General features: G+C 34.6%; 1 protein-coding gene across 1 annotated transcript in view; it reads left to right on the top strand.

Moving 5' to 3' along the window:
- The window catches only part of LOC117176096 (E3 ubiquitin-protein ligase FANCL), a 316,429-nt gene that overhangs the window by 298,911 nt on the left and 11,394 nt on the right, over positions 1-6,124 (top strand). The window lies entirely within an intron of this gene.

Here is a 6,124-nt window from a genome sequence, read left to right as displayed (position 1 = left end):
TATATGAAATAAATATCTACCGATTTAAAAGACAATAATTTTTTTGTTTCAGTTCACTTCTTTATTTAAAAATGACTGTAGGAGATTTTTGGAAATTCGTTTCCTTGTCACGCCTTTCCTCAAACAGTGTAATGTTCACCCGCCGCAGTTCCTCTTTAACTTTTAATAAAATACGGTCATATAATAAGCACGAAATAGTTAATGGCAATAAACCATCTTTGCAAATTGTTTGAATATGACTTCCCCGATAATTAAACTGATGCGTCGAGTTCAACAAAAACTTTTGCAGCAATGGACTTAACGTTGTTGTCTACACATTTCGCCACAAAACCAATCTTGCAAAAAATGACAAAAGGATGTTCTCTAGCTTTCGAAAATTGTCAAAAAGAATTTAGTTCCAGCGTTTTAAAGTATAATTAGTCAGAAAATAGGAAAATTTAAATATTAGGTTTCTTTAATAATAACTTTCAGGGAATTACGAGTGCTTTTGACACCCATTTTCGTTGTTCCTATGCAAATGTTGTTTACTAATAAGAATGGCGAAAACACCGCTTATCATTATACGTATGTTCCGATTTTGAAAACGTTTGAAGTAATGTTAGCTGATGCTCGTGTTCGCGAATATTGCGAAATCCACTTACGAAAGAAAAGAAGGATATTTCGATATCTCTGACGGTGCTCAAGTAACCCGCTGGGACCTTCGAAAAAGAAATTGAAATTATTCGGGTTTTATTTGGTTTTAGGGGATTTGCCAGTTCATTTAAGGTCACAGATTAAAATGATAAAACTAGTTCTTCTTTGTCGTGACAGCTACGTAAATGTATTTGGATGGGGACAGACAGTTGAATTGCTATTGAGGGATTAGAAGATTTTAGAAACTGACGGAATTACCATTTATCTGCCTGATGTAAATGTGATTTATAGAGTTTCCTTACTAGTTATGGTCGGTGAGAGTTTAGGAAGTCATCAAATAGGTGGTTTAACGGAAAATTTTAGAGCCTCAAAATATGTTTGTCGTTTTTTGTCGGGTACTAATAGATGATTTCCGATACGATATAATTGGGGAAAACCCGCCGCGGACTATTCAAAGTTATATTCATTGCGTAAATGAAGCAAAAAGAACTGGGAAAATGTGCGAAGGTGTAAAATCTGATTCAGCATTAAATTGTTTACAATATTACCATGTTTGCAATCCAAGATTGCCGCCTTGCATAGCTCATGACGTGTTTGAAGGTTTTGGTGCAAAAGATATGGCTTTGGCTTTCGAGTATTTCGTGAAGGAAAGATGGTTCTAATTAGGATTTTTGAATTTTCGTTTAAATAATGTAAAATTGTCAACAGAACCGCCTTTGTACATTGCACTAGTTACACAAGAGGCAAAGTTCACTTTTAAAATTACTGGTACAGCGAATCAGATAAGACGGCTTATAATGATATTTCCTGTCGTCAAAATTGATCACGTGAAAAACTTTGAGGATTCGAAAGTAAGCACAAGTATTTTAAAAATGTCGTGAAGTTCTCTCAAAACTTTAGAAACAAAACTAAAAATCTTTTTGAGAAGCATCAGTTTATGCAATGCTCGCCAGACTTCAAATACGAAGATGTTGTAGAAATCATTAAGGAAGAATAGTATAATTTCTGAAAATTTCGACGAAGATGTTCACTCGTTTCTTAATGAGAAATTCGTAGCTGAGGATAGAAACATTTTCGTGTGCAAACAGATAACTTTTCGAAATGTTATTTATGCAGAAGGTATGATCATTTGCGTTGGAAAAAGCAATTACGGAAATTACTTAGTGTGCCAGATAAAGTTAATTTTTACAAACATCGATCGCGCTCTACTATATTTCATGGGTTCTTAAAAAGAATTAATCATGCTCGAGGAATTCGGACTTTATGAAATCCGTGAAGTTGGAGGACATGCAAATGACGTTGAACATTTTTACTTGTATTCTTATTCTGATTTGCTTTCCCCTGATCCTATACCCGAAACATTCATTGAAAAAACTCCATTTTATCTCCTAAAATACAACCCATTTGACGCAGAAGCGTAAATAATAATAGGTGAGTTGAAAGTGTGAGCATCACATACTTAAAAAGTGCATTGAAAGTCATTACGCTCACTAATTTATCAATTTATATTTTTTAAATGCCTTTAGGTTCACAGTGTGGTCTGGTTCGAGGACGAAAAGATGTGCTGTAATTTGTTTCGAAACGGAGAATTTATTGTCGGAAATTTCGCGAAAAATCAGCACGAAGTTGGGTTTGAATGGAAGTTCCATAGTCCTTGAAAGAAATGGAACACCTCTGGATGATGATGATTTCTTGCAATATTTCCACAAGGAAACCTTAATTTTATTGAAAGCAGGAGATGAATGGACGAAGAATAGGGCAGAACATCCAATTGATGATGATCTGGCAACTCTAGGAGATCAAAGATTCCAACCAAATGATACCAATGCAGCGGAAATTATGGTTTAAGCAGATAGGCAGGAAACTGACAAAGAAAATCCGATTCCAGAAATAGAAAATGTACAAGAGGTATAGGAAAACTCACTGCCAACAGAAGCAACAACTTCATCAGGAAGAAAATCGTGGACGTCTTTCGAGTTATCCTGGGATTTCATGAGTTCGTCTATTATAAATGCCCTTGAATCTAAAACAAGAAATACCCGGACTTGAAAATGCGTCTGTGACATAATATTAAGCCACATGAGGAGTATCAGTGAACACATTCCAATGAAAGAATTGAAATCCACTGCGCTATCCATGATAAGGAAATATACCTCTTCCTTTGCCGACTGAGACGACAACGGACAGATTTTCGGTGATGGTTATCACACACTTCTTAGTAAACTAAGGAGTAGGAATAATTACTTTAACGAAGTCCACTCAGAAGGATCCCTTGTCAGGAAGGCTAAAATACCTCTTCATGCAGCGAGATTATTTTCTTCAGTAAAAGGCGGTTGTATAAATTTAGAACGCCAGGACGAGTGTGAGACTGAAGAAACATTAAAAAATTTTCTTCTTGGTCCGAAAATGGTTGGCTCGACCGTTGAAGAAGTTAAGGAAGCATTAGGAAAAACATATTTTGCACAAAGGCAATTTCTAAACAAGCTGCCTTACACTCAGGTTTCCGGGGAAAAGAAACCATATTTCAGAAATGCTAAAAAAATTTGACACTTGGCCGTGCTTGCTAGAGAAAAATATTTTAATGTGGCATTTCGAGAACCTGACAACCGTATCCGTTAAAAATCTGCAGGATAGTTTTCTTCGAAAAAAGGAATCCATTTTGGAGTTTGGCATTTTAAGGAAGCTCTGCCCTACATGGACAGATGATCTGTCCAACGAGAAAAAAAATGCGGAAGTCATAAAAATGATTATGAATTACTGTGGTGAGACGTGGCAACAATTGTTCTGCCCATATGAAGTGTTTTCCACCCTACAAATAATTGAATTTAAAATTAAAATTTAATGGTTTTGCATTGAGTATTATTTTTATGTTGCGGGACAGTGTTTCACCTGAAGACATCATTGTGCCAGTGGGGCACCCGAGAATTGTTATGCTAGGCAATACAATTCACTAGAGCTTTAAAAAATTTATTGAAAGTGGGGGATCCAAGTTTTAACCATAAAATCGGGTTTCCTCACTTTAGTTAACAAGCATTATAACTAAGTATTTTTTGCTCTGTGCTCAATTTTTCAAACAAATTTTTATACAGAGCAAGAAAGTATTTAATTTCAATAATTTTAGCGTGAAAATGGAAAGTTGAAATTTGAAGGTTGTATTTTAAATTTCTCGCTTTGTGAAAAAATATTAAAACTAAATATTTTTCGCTCTTCAGACAAACTTCTAGTTCAAAAAAGAAAAGAGTCATGAATAATAAAAATAAAATTAACTAACGATGATACATAAGTGCTGATAGAATATGAATTCTACCAAACGTAGAAACCACCTTGCTCTGTGGTTACATTTTTAGACGTTTTAGTTCGACATTTTTAGTTAAACATTTTTTATGTTTTTTTGCTCTGTAGTAAAAATCTCTTTTCAACCAAATTTAAAAGTACAGATCGAAATAACATCTAAAACGTCTAACCGCATAGTGAAATGTTTTCTATCTTTTCTAGAATGTACCTGGCGAATGTTTCTTATAGGAATTTATTCCAAAAAATATGCCTGCTGTGCGGGTACATTCTCATTGCGCACTATACTTTCGTGTGTAATTTTCAACATTTCTATAACAATTTTACGTCGTTGCGCGCGAGTCCACTTTTTACATACGTCTAGCGTACTAAAATTCCAGAACCTTTTTTTTACAGTGTAGCGAAAAAAAATAGTGAACTAATCAATTTAGATGACATAAACAAAGACACGACTATACAAGAATGCAAAATTTGACTTCAAGCGAATAGTGTTCAACTACCCTTTACGAAAATAAGAGAAAAAGCAATTAAACCTCTGCCGGTAATTCATGGTGACAAAATGGGTCCGATTAGCCCAGTGTCTCAACTAGCGAAATATAAATTTGTATTATTTCTTATAGACGATGCTACTAGAGCAGCTTTAGTGTTTCCAAATCAAAACAAAACAGAAGTACCTGCGTGCATAGACTCGTTTATTGAAAGTTTGCGAAATCTTATTGGATCGGACAAATAATCATGTTTTTTCAGGTGTGAAAAAGGTACAGAATTTACTAGTCAAGCTAATCAGTAAGTATTAGGTAAATATGGTGATGAATTACAGTTAGTCTATCGTGATACAGCACAACACAACGGTGCTGCCGAAAGTTTCAGCCGAACACTAGATCTTGTTGTTAAAACAACTGTATATATTTACAACAGAAAACCACATAAATCAATTAATATGAAAACAGCGTTGAGTAAAATTCTTGTTAAACAATCTGAATACGTGAGCCAAGTCAGGCGATTCAATTGTGCAGCGTATGAGAAAATTCCCCGGAATACAGAAACAAAATTCTCTCCCTAAGCAATGCTAGATTTCTTGGTAGGGAATTCGAAGACAGGATATACAATACTTGTGCCAGGAGAAAACAAATTGTACGATAGTAAACAGGTAAGATCAGTTGAAAGCTTAACTCACAAAGACTTTTCCGAAATACACAATGAGACAGATCAATCCGAATTGAATTTTTGAAAACGAAATTTAAACTGGGAACACTCAAAGTCAAAATCAAAAGCCTATAATTGAAAAGAATGAAAACGTCTCTGAGACAAAAAGAAAATACGCTAGACTTAAAAAGAATGCTGAAGCTATGTTTTTCTTGTGTGAAACTTCTGAAACACAAAAGTTAGTTTTTGTCGTGATCTAAGCGATTTGAAATATCATGCTCTCCTAGAAAAAATGCAGGGAGATCCTCAACTTTATACAGAGGTTATAAATTCCTCAGAAAGAGAACTCCTGATCGATGCTATAAGAACTGAACTTGAAGGAATTAAGAGCAAACAAGTATATACTGTAACTGAAAGATCTAAAATTTCCATGAATAATAACAAACCCAATATTATTGACTTCAGATGGGTGTTTAAAAAGAAAGTAGATAAAAGGGTGAAACAAAATATAAAGAGAGACTAGTCATTTGTGGATTCAAAGACAGAAACATATACGATTTGCGTGAGACACATGCACTGATGTCTAGAATGTCCTTAATAAGAGCTTTCTTTTCAGAGGGAGTATTGGTTGATAATGATATCAGAAAGCCGTTCGTATGGAAGTTAAATAAGTCTCTCTACGGCTTGAAAATAAGCCCAAAGAAATGGAACGATAAATTCACTATCGTAATGATAAAGCTAGGCTTCAAATCAAACGATATAAATCCGTGTTTGTATATTCAACAGACAGGCACAGGTATTGTGTTAGTAATTGTTTATGTTGATGATATTCTTTTAACAACCTCCGAGAAAATGTCTAAAAGATCTATATAATAAATAAAATTGAAATTAAACTTTGGCATCATATTCGGTAAACATCCTCAGTAGACACTAAGTCAATCCCACTATTTACGGTCTGGAGAACTCACAAGCAGTAAAGTGTTGCTCTGTCTACTTACCAAGCAGAGTACGTAGCCATGAGCGAGACCTATCAAGAAGTAATGTCTCTGTATAA

This window comes from Belonocnema kinseyi, chromosome 7 (assembly GCF_010883055.1).
Source record: "Belonocnema kinseyi isolate 2016_QV_RU_SX_M_011 chromosome 7, B_treatae_v1, whole genome shotgun sequence".
Lineage (NCBI taxonomy): Eukaryota > Metazoa > Arthropoda > Insecta > Hymenoptera > Cynipidae > Belonocnema > Belonocnema kinseyi.
Note: the sequence above shows the minus strand (reverse complement) of the source record. Positions and strands in the feature narration are given on the sequence as shown.